The following is a 10,086-nucleotide window of genomic DNA, read 5'->3' as shown; positions in this document are numbered from 1 at the left end:
GATATCCGAGATTGAGTCCCAATGGCTTAGCAATTTAGCAGAACCTCTACCTAAGCCACGAGTGACGGTTGAGCTGTTGTTGCAATAGATTACCTGTATTCAGCTGGCAATAAAGCCACAACTCCGTTGCCAGAGCGTGGAGTGGGTCCACCTGTTCAAGTGCTCGAACATATGAGTGGGTCCACCTGCTCAAGTACTCGAACCTATGATGGGGCTTCGGATTCTGCTACGTGGCTAGTAGTTTAGCTTGGTAGTTCTCAGTTTGGTAGACAGGGTCTCGTGTTATCGTGTACACTAGCCCACAAGTACACTAGCACAATGACATAACAGAAAGAACGCCATACCGTACTCACAGGTTACCCTCAAAAGTTGATATGCGGGTTCGGTGCCAAACACCCTTCATCATGTAGGCAGAGCAATTGCCGGCAGCTTCATGAAAGGCTAAGGGCCGTATTCTGAGTCCCTCCTCCACTCCGTTTGCTCCCTCCACTCGGCTGCGGTACAGTGTACTAGAAGATAAGGTGTGTCATGCGGGAAGAAAACCAATGGACAGTGCGGGTCCCTTTTGCAATGAAAAAAATGTATGGAGTGCAGGCGTTCCCCAGAGAACTCCTGTTGCAGCCAGTGCCACCTACAAGTTTTAAAATCAAACTAAACAGTTATTTTACAGGTTTTATAAAACCTTACATCATAAAACAAATAAATAAGATTATTTAGGGCATTAAATAAGGATTAATTTAACAAAAAAAACTTCTGAAACCAACTGGTAAGCAGTGGCCGCCAGGGGTGCTGCTTACAACAGGAGTTCTTCAGCAGAACTTTTCATCGCAAAAGGGACCCCCCCTAATCGGCCCCGAACGACATACCTCTCTCTTCTAAGTACACTGTAGCTGAGGGGAGGATTCCGCAATGCTTATACCTGGGCAAATCGCTTTCAAGGAGCTCCTCCACTGGAGGCTCGAGTGGAGGAAGGACTCAGGATACCAGGGTAAGACCGCCCCAACAAGCAGCACTTACTCACCTCATACATTAGCACTAGTGACCGAGTGAGCTATAATGGACTGAGGGACAAAAAATTGGACACTTATATGAAGGCCCACACACAATCACCATTGTAGGTAGAGACAAAGTTAATATCCCCATAACCACAAACAAAAGAACTGTGAATGTAATCTGACTACAAATTGGCCCCTGAAGCATTGTCCCATGCATACCGAATTCACTGAAGTGGAACAAGATGTCCTCAACTGAGATAACAGACTTCCATGATGACTTTACAGACGTGAATGAACGAGTGATCTTTATTTTTTCTATTCACGAAAACAGAACAGGAAAGGGCTACATGTGAATAGCTACTAAGAAGTAGTTTGAGACCATATGGAGCCCCTTATCGTATGGCTACATGGAACACAGAAACAGAAATAGGCAATGTGCCTAAAACAAGTTTCACACGGTGATGGAAACCAGAGTTGGCATAAATGCACACGTGCACGCATTTGCACCTGCGTATATATACAACCATGTACACACATAAATACTACATGTTCATAAATTAAAAGTAAAATAAAAATGCCCGCAAAGCAACACTCAAACCAACGCAATACAGTTGAACCTCATTATAACGAACACTGATACAGCGAATTTTTGGTACTATAGCGAACTAAATGTGAACTTTGGTCAGTCACACTTTATTTCACTGACACTTATTCTTTTCATAACGAAACCGAAATTGCAAGGGCCGTGCACAATATCGGCTATAACGAAGAAATACTTGGTTCACGCGAGGTTCGAAACTCGAAAGTTAGCTTTAAAAATAAAAAGGAAGAAAATTAGAAGATAGCAGTTTTTAAAACTACAGTCAAAAAGGACCTTTTGTGCATAGACAATGTGGGAAAATTCATTCTGCAGTGCTGTAAAAAGCCTCCAGACGAAGATCACAATCCTTCTTCAAATAAATAAGAACGCAGACCTGTTTCGACAAACAAACTTTGTTCTGTTGTAATTTCACGCTGTCATGTTCCGGTCCATTTAGTTTGAAATCCCGCAAAGAGACAGAAAAGGATTACATACATTGGTTATAGCGTGTTCGAAGCGTATAATAATGCATATTAGTATCTAGGATTTTTGCGTGAGCCAGATAGCCGATTTGTTAGAGCCGACTGTTACCTCTACTATTACAACGAATATCGGATATAACAAACAAACTTACTGCCGCAGTATTACTTCATCATAACGAGGATCAACTGTAGATGCAGGCTGGCGCATAGAGGAACTATACTTACAGGTGCCCAGACTTAACATGAGTGATAAAAACCATAACTTGGACTGCTGCCAGTGCCATGAAATGATAGTTATGAAGTGTGACATAGCAGTCTCGGTATGCCTACAGGGGCTGGCAACAGTTGGTCATTTTGACTACTTTTTAAGCTGTGCCTGATTGCTCTACAGACAGAGCTCTTGTTACCGGCTCTTTTTACACGTGTTTGCTCAGCAATGTGTTCCAGGTTAAGCTTCCAATTAATTACACACTCAAGGAAGGGAACAACAAGCAGTAGAGAAGAAACAAAAAGGTGCAGTAAGTAAGGTTTGATAGCAAATAAACTGCCACACGAGATTACGCCCCCCCCCCCCCCCCCCCCCGCCCTTCCTTATTTCCTCACTCTTTGACACTGAGTGTCAGTTTATGTTTGCAGAACAATGGCTGCATTACAACTCGTGAACAACTTGTGGACTACCTAGGAAGCAGTCTAATTAGACATCTAAAGCAAGAACGGTTGTAATGGCAACAAATGCAAGCCACAGTTTTGTAAAAAACAAATACATTATAATAACTGCTAGGCAAGAAATTAAGCACGAGCAGCAGCCCTAAAAATAATAATTACAGAAAACAGTGAAATAAAATGATACATTTGTTTGTTGTAATATTATGCCCAGTTTGTAGCGATATTATGAAAGTTTGGAAGGAACCACCATGAGTCGTATTTTAACATAAACAGGGCCTTAAATTCTCCTGTGAAAGACTTGTCTCGTGCATGTTTAGTTTTCCCAGTCTTCTCTCTCGAAGAAAGTCAAGACTACATAGACCGCATTCTGATTCTGCAATAACAGTGAACAAGAGGTGAACAGTATTTTTACGAAAAAATTAAAATTATAGTAAGTTGTCATAAATCCGACACTGGCACTCGCAGTAAGTGCGCAACGGACTGCTGCACACTATAGGTTGGCGCACTGGCCTGGAATTACTCATAGCGAAAGGCTAAAAAAAAAAAAAAACTATGTTGACAAAAATATTTTGTTGTAATAAACATTTTTTACCCAAAATATATCATTTTTATCACTGTCTAAAATGTCGGCATACAGGGTGGTGCGACGATAATTGGAACACTTTAATAAAATTTTTCCTGAGCGAACCACCGGCCTGTTCGCGCTCGAACTTTACATGAAGGTGGCATTTTGTGGTCTATTTTATTTGACACCGGGAACAACAACGGTACTTACCTGGTTATTCTGAAAATAAATAAAAACGATCTTCGCCTATGGGAAAATGTCGGCTGATTAGGACATGCGAGCCAGCGCAAGTTGATCTTGGAACCACGGCGCCACCTGGGGTATGCAGAGTGAAACGCACGTTTCGGATTCACGGTAGGATTCAGAAGCCAAATGGTGTAGCAGACGGTCAGAAAATCTTTTTCGTCCCTAGTTTACGATGACCACAAATACTTCAATAACAGCTGATACCAATCATAATAAAATATTCCCACGGTTCATCGTTGCCAATCAACGTTGGATTTTTTTCCTCACCTGCTGTTACATCGCATGAAAAATGTGTAGATAAGTGTGCCAGTTATAATTTTTCAGTTACGCTGGTCTTTCTTTAAAGTTTGCTATACTAAGAATTAGAGAGGGGACATTAGAGGGAAAACAAAATCAGATGCTTTCGCTATACAGCATTTGTTGGCCCTAACAGGGACCTTTTTTCCGGCAATTCACGCTTCGTCCGTGTAAAAAAACAATGTTCTCATTAAACGGTTCACGTAGTCAAAGCAAACAAGAAGAAAAAAAAAAACGAAGTGCTCGAGTCCTCATTTTTTGAAGTGCCCGCCGTCAGCGTCGATGCACTTCTGCAGCCAATCGACATTGGTGTCAAAGACTGCTTCCCTCATCTCGTCATCGATGGCTGTGAAGGCGGCCTGAATGCGTCTTGCGAGGGTCACGAGATTTGCCACTGGGCTGCTGTGGTACACCAGGGATTTAATGTAACCCCACACCAAAAATCGCAGGGTGTGAGGTCGAGAGAGTGCGCAGGCCAGGGCATTGAGGCCAAACCTCGCCCCACCCAGCAGTTAGGAAAGTTGGTGTCAAGCCAATGGCAGACTTTAGTGGCAAAGTGGGCGGGCACTCCATCTTACTGCAAAACGCAAACCTCTTTCTGCATATGGTATTGAACCAGTTCGGGCAAAAAGTCTTCTTTGAGGAGGTTCAGGTACGAATCGGCTGTGACAGTACCGTCGAGAAAAAAACAACCCTATCACCCCCTCCCGCCAGATTCCACACCAGACGATGACGCCGGGGGAATTTACTGCTATTGTGGTCACAAAATTCTGATTTGTTTTTGAGCAAAAACGCATACATTGGCGGTTCACATGCCCGTCCAAATGAAAGGCTGCCTCATCGCTGAATACGAGAAACGACAGGTGCCCAGGGCCTGTCGCGATTCGCCTGAGCTCGAAGCGACAAAAGCTTAAATAACGCCCCTTGTTGTCGTCCGTCAGTCTCTGGTGAAGCTGCAGTTTATAAGGCCTGAAGCCTTTTGCCTTCAAGGCACAACTGATGGTTGATGCCGACGTTTCAAACATTAGCCCCGCAGGCCTGCATGATAAGCGCAGGTTGGCTTCAAAAGCTCCTACTACAACCTCGGCAAGAACCGAACGCCGGCACCCTTTTCCTTTCCGCACTTTACGTTGCAAGTATCCGTTCGCTTCAAATGCGTCCCTCCACCGAAGCACAGAAAGGTAGCTCGGGGGTCGCTTGCTGAATCTTTTCTTGAAGAGGGTGCGTATTCAATGGTACGACTTTGTCGTTACCAAGAAACATACCGCAGCTGCCTTTTCTTCCGCAGAAAAAGCTCTCATCTCAACGCTTTGCAATGACAGACAGACAGGCACACACAAACACGCACACAAAACTTCACAAATAAAACGAGAACGAACAAACAAGGACAAAGCAAGAATTGTGAGGCTGATTTCGCAGGGTCAAATAGCCTGCTAAAGCTGGCAGACGGTCAGAAAATGTGAAAGCACGTGAGGAAACAAACGATGAACCAGGGTAATAATTTATTATGATTGGTATCAGCTGTTATGCAAGTATTTGTGATCATTGTAAACTAGGGACGAAAAAGATTTTCTAATCGTTTGACAATTTGGCTTCTTTCTACTGTGAATCCGAAAACTTGTGCTGGCTCACACGTCCAAATCAGCCGCCATTTTCCCATAGGCGAAAATCGTTTTTATTTATTTTCAGAATAACCAGGTAAGTACCGTTGTTGTTCCCGGTGTCACACAAAATAGACCACAAAATGCCACCTTCGTGTAAAGTTTGGGCGTGAACAGAGCGGCGGTTCGCTCAGGAAAACATTTTAAAGTGTTCCAATTATCATCTCACCACCCTGTATATGGCCTAACTTGGAAGTGCAGCTCAGTGCTCATAACATGTATTTTGTCAGGTCAGCAGCCGATGGCACACTCGTAAGGCAGGCAGACTGTGGCACCTTAGCACACAATTTTGAGTTCCCACGATATGAAACTTACAATGCATTGCTGGGGCACGTGAGGCCACATCCGCAAGCAAAAGCCATAGAAACGCCCGCACAATGGGCGTGCTGTCTAAGTGATGATTGGCTGCAGGCAAAGAAACAGTCGAAGCCATCTAAGTACAAGCTATCGCCAGCCTCCATAAACATCAAAAGCATTATCTCGTACCAGGTGAACATCGCTTTGTGGCACCAGCAGCCAGCAGCGGTCCAATCCACAATTTCTGTTATTCGTGTCAAGTCTTCAGGTTCCTGAATACACCCACACATCAAATGCACTTCACAATGGTTGACGACCACAAGTGGATATAGGTAGCTATGTATAAAAAGTATGATCCTATTTAGAATGACTACAACAAGGTATTGCAAGGGCTGTAGTTGTGTACAGGGCTGGAACACTCCATTTCTCAATGCACCTTGCTCAGAGAAGCCGCTCTTTTTGTTTTAATGTGATCAGAATGCATGGTCATAAAGTTGTGTACTACACTAATGCACACAATGCAATGCACAAGGTTGAAATGCACGCAAGACTGATGCATAGAATCAAGAGATAAAAATAACCAGAATAGTTAACACTAGAGGTTAATGTCAACATTGCTGGGACGCGTATGCGCTGCCAGTGCTCTGAATGGTGAACTAGTAATACTAAGGGACGATGAGGGTGGTGAGACAATAATACTAGTCAGATGTGATGTGCTTGTGGAGGGTAAGGGGTCTTCCACAAGGGGGCACAGTGTGTTAACCCAAGCTGAACAGCATGCTGTGTGCAACTTGTATTGATCCATTCAACTAGCACTGTTTACACAACTATACTTCCGCTTCCTTTCGCAAGGGATGGGTGATATTCGTGATATAACTTTGTGCTGTCATCGTGCCAAGCAGTTAGTTGAAGTGTCAGCAATATGTCAAAGGCCAGTGAGCCCCACTGCTCAGATGTAAACAATACTGCATGAACTGGAAAAGGCATTCCCACTGTTGATAAGTCAACACCATGAGTGATAGGCATGGTTGCAACAAAGAAGATGCATAACCTCGTAAGGGCATTCAACTGAGCTTTCAGGAAAGACGCTCACTGCCAGTTCTAGAGAGTGCAATCCTAAAGCTTGCACAAGCCAAACTACACTCCACATTCATTACAACGGACCCACGTACAACAGCTTTTACGATATACCGTATTTACTCGCATAATCCTCGCACTTTTTTTCCGGGAAAGTCAATGCTAAGTTAGGGGTGCGAGAATTATGCAGGGGAAAAAAAAAATCTGGTGCACAGTGTTGCCAATCTGCCTCCTGCCAATCCCGCTAAATGTAGCGGTCGTTTTTTGTATATGTAAGCTCAGTGTTGCCAACAGCAGCTATTTCTTTTTATTTTATTATTTACAACGTAAACAGTCTCTCGTCGATCAGCGATCATGAAATTGCCGCCTTTGCTTTCTGGCGCGCGCCCTATCTCGTAGTCGTCATGTGCGTGCCCTACCCCTGCTGTAACGCACATTGAAGTCGGTGACGCCGAAGTGCCTGCCTGCGGCGCGGTTGCCGTGTACGATCACGTACTCTATCGCTTTCAATTTGAAAGCGGCACCAAGCACAAAACAGAGATCAAAAAGTTCTCAAAATGGCAGCGAGCTATCCACCGTTGACGTGAGTGACGGGACCACGACGACGACACGACAGCGGGCTGCGCGAACGCCGTCTAGTTGCGCGCACGCGAAACCGGCTCAAGGACAGTGTGAGCAGCGTGTTAGGGCGCCTGTTTAACAGGCCCCCTAACACGCTGCTAGGGTTGTTAGGGCGCCTGGATGGCCTTGGATACACAGCGCTCTCCGCCGAACGGAGAGGCGGCGGGGAAGGGCGCGCGTTGGAGAGCGCGTGCACCATGCGGGTTTCGCGAGCAGGCAACTTTCGCCTCTGCAAAGTTGGGGGTGCGAGGATTATGCGAGGAACCAAAAAATCCAAGTTTTGGTGGCTCACATTAGGGGTGCGAGGATTACGCGAGTGCGAGGATTACGCGAGTAAATACGGTAACGGACCACATGTCAACCTAAGTTTGGTCCATCTGCATTAACAATGCAATAAAAAAAAAAGTACAGGCCAAGTCACGTGGAAAAAGCAATACATACTCAGCAGAAGCCTCTAGTATCCCACATACAATGCAAAAAGTGTGACAGAAGTCACGTCCTTTGTAGCCATGCCCTACACCAAGGGCATCACTGGAGCATCGCTGTTCATGGAGCATCACTGTTGCTACGGCTGATTTCTGAAGTTTTGCCGCACCCACCAGTTTCTTTAGCGTTCACACTCGCCTGCTGCGGTGGTGAAACATTCAGTTGCAATTTGACGGGAAGCAGCAGCGAAGAAGATGCAGAGCAACAGAGAAGAATGGAAAAAGGTTGTGGGCTCTGGGGACACTAAAAAGATAGTGGAGCTGCTTCACAAAAAGTGACATTAGGCCCCTTCCTGAGTATTCTTTGCTTCATGCCTGCTCATGAGAGAGCAATTATCATCATAACTTTATACTGTGCAAGGCAAGCTTCAATTCTGCTGCACCTCACCTGTCTTCTGTTTCACAACATGGCAACGAACAATAAAGCAGTAAAGTCTGAATTATTTAAAACTCACACGAAGAGAAAAAAATGGCCACAACATTCTTCTGCAAATCGGTCGACTATCCACATAATTCAAAGTCAGAATGACTGTTTGTGCTTTGGCAACTCAGTGACCCCCCTACGTATAACTTCTCTCATGTACAGTCAAACCCCTCTGTAACGAAAGCCCTCAAAAATGAAATAATTTGGTGCCCCAGGCAAACAGCCAGAGTTCACTGCATCTTGTCCTTCTCAACAGCGAAAAGTTATTAAAAAGCAGTACTGCATTAACGAAAGTTTGAGGTAGACCTGCAACTTTTTTTTGGTACATGGATTAATTACTAACCCAGAAGTACAAAAACTGCTGAAGCACGCTCATCCAAAATGTCGGCCATATATTCAGCCGGTTCAATAATAATAATAGCAAACAAAACTTTTTGTATCAGCTAAAAAACGGCGGTTTGTAAGTTCATTCGTTGGCAACAATGCAACCATGTGACTCTTCAAACTACCCACCACGTGCACGATGGGAACGACCACGCCTTGCTTGCTTGCATTGCTGTGCTTAGACTGTCAGGAAGATGTCGCCGCACGTCAAAAAGTGTAGGATTCTGACCCTTCAGCTGAAATCTACAATCATCACCGAAGATGAGAAAGGCAGAAAGAAGTTGGATGTTGCGGAGGAGTACAAGATCCCGCGCAGTTCACGTTTTACAGTTCTCAAAGCTAAAGACAACATTTTGGCGGCACTGCAGAACGGAGTGCGTGTACAGACGATAGCAATGCAAGTCAACGAAGGCGTTGACAAAGCTATACTTCAGTCGTTCCTTCAGCGAACAAACCGCCTTTGTTTGGAAGCATTCTGCAGCAGAAGGCTATTGACTCTGTAGGCACTCTGGGGCACCTTTAAGGTGAGCGCTCGCTGGCTAAGCTGATTCTAGGCAGAGCACTGCATCGTCACCAAGGTGTTGTCTGGGGAGTCACTGAGTGTCGGCACTGAAGCAGCACCACCCTGGATGGGGGAAAGTTACATAGATATCCAGCAAAAATATGAGCCCTCCGGAATCTATAATTTGAATGAAACTGGGTTTTTCTAAGAGATGTTGCCGTCGAAGACACTCGACCTGAAGGGACAAAAATGTCCCAGTGTCAAGCTGAGCAAAAAGTGGGTTACCGTCCTTTTGTGCTGCAATATGAATGCCTCTGAACATTGTCTGCTCCTTGTGATCGGCTGGAGCAAGAAGCGACTGAGCTTTAAGGGTAACAGAGAAGGCTGCCGGTTGAATACACTGCCAACCAGAAAGTGTGGCTGACTTGTGCGATGTTCACGAGCTGGCTGGAAGCCTTCGATGCAGATTTACCAATGCAAGGCTGATCCGCCAGCCTTTTTTTTGGATAACTGTAATGCCCACCACATCGGAGACGTTGTCCTGACAAACATCTGCATAATTTTTCTTTCTCCCAACAGCACTTCTGTGATCCAACCGGGGTCGTTAAAAGTGTTGCGGCTGCTCATCCTGTGGATGTTGCTAAACATACGAGTGTTTTCAAAAGAAGCAACAAACTCCAGCCACTCTAAGAGGCATGGGACGCACTTCAAAGCGCAGATGATACCAAGCATCGTAAAACTGGAGGACTTTTTGTGTGTGGACGCAGACGTGACCTTGCACGAGGAGTTCAGCAAAGACGTCAT

This window comes from Haemaphysalis longicornis, unplaced genomic scaffold, assembly GCF_048455015.1.
Source record: "Haemaphysalis longicornis isolate Haplotype H1 unplaced genomic scaffold, Haemaphysalis longicornis Haplotype H1 scaffold_3, whole genome shotgun sequence".
NCBI lineage: Eukaryota > Metazoa > Arthropoda > Arachnida > Ixodida > Ixodidae > Haemaphysalis > Haemaphysalis longicornis.
This window is presented reverse-complemented; position numbering follows the sequence as displayed.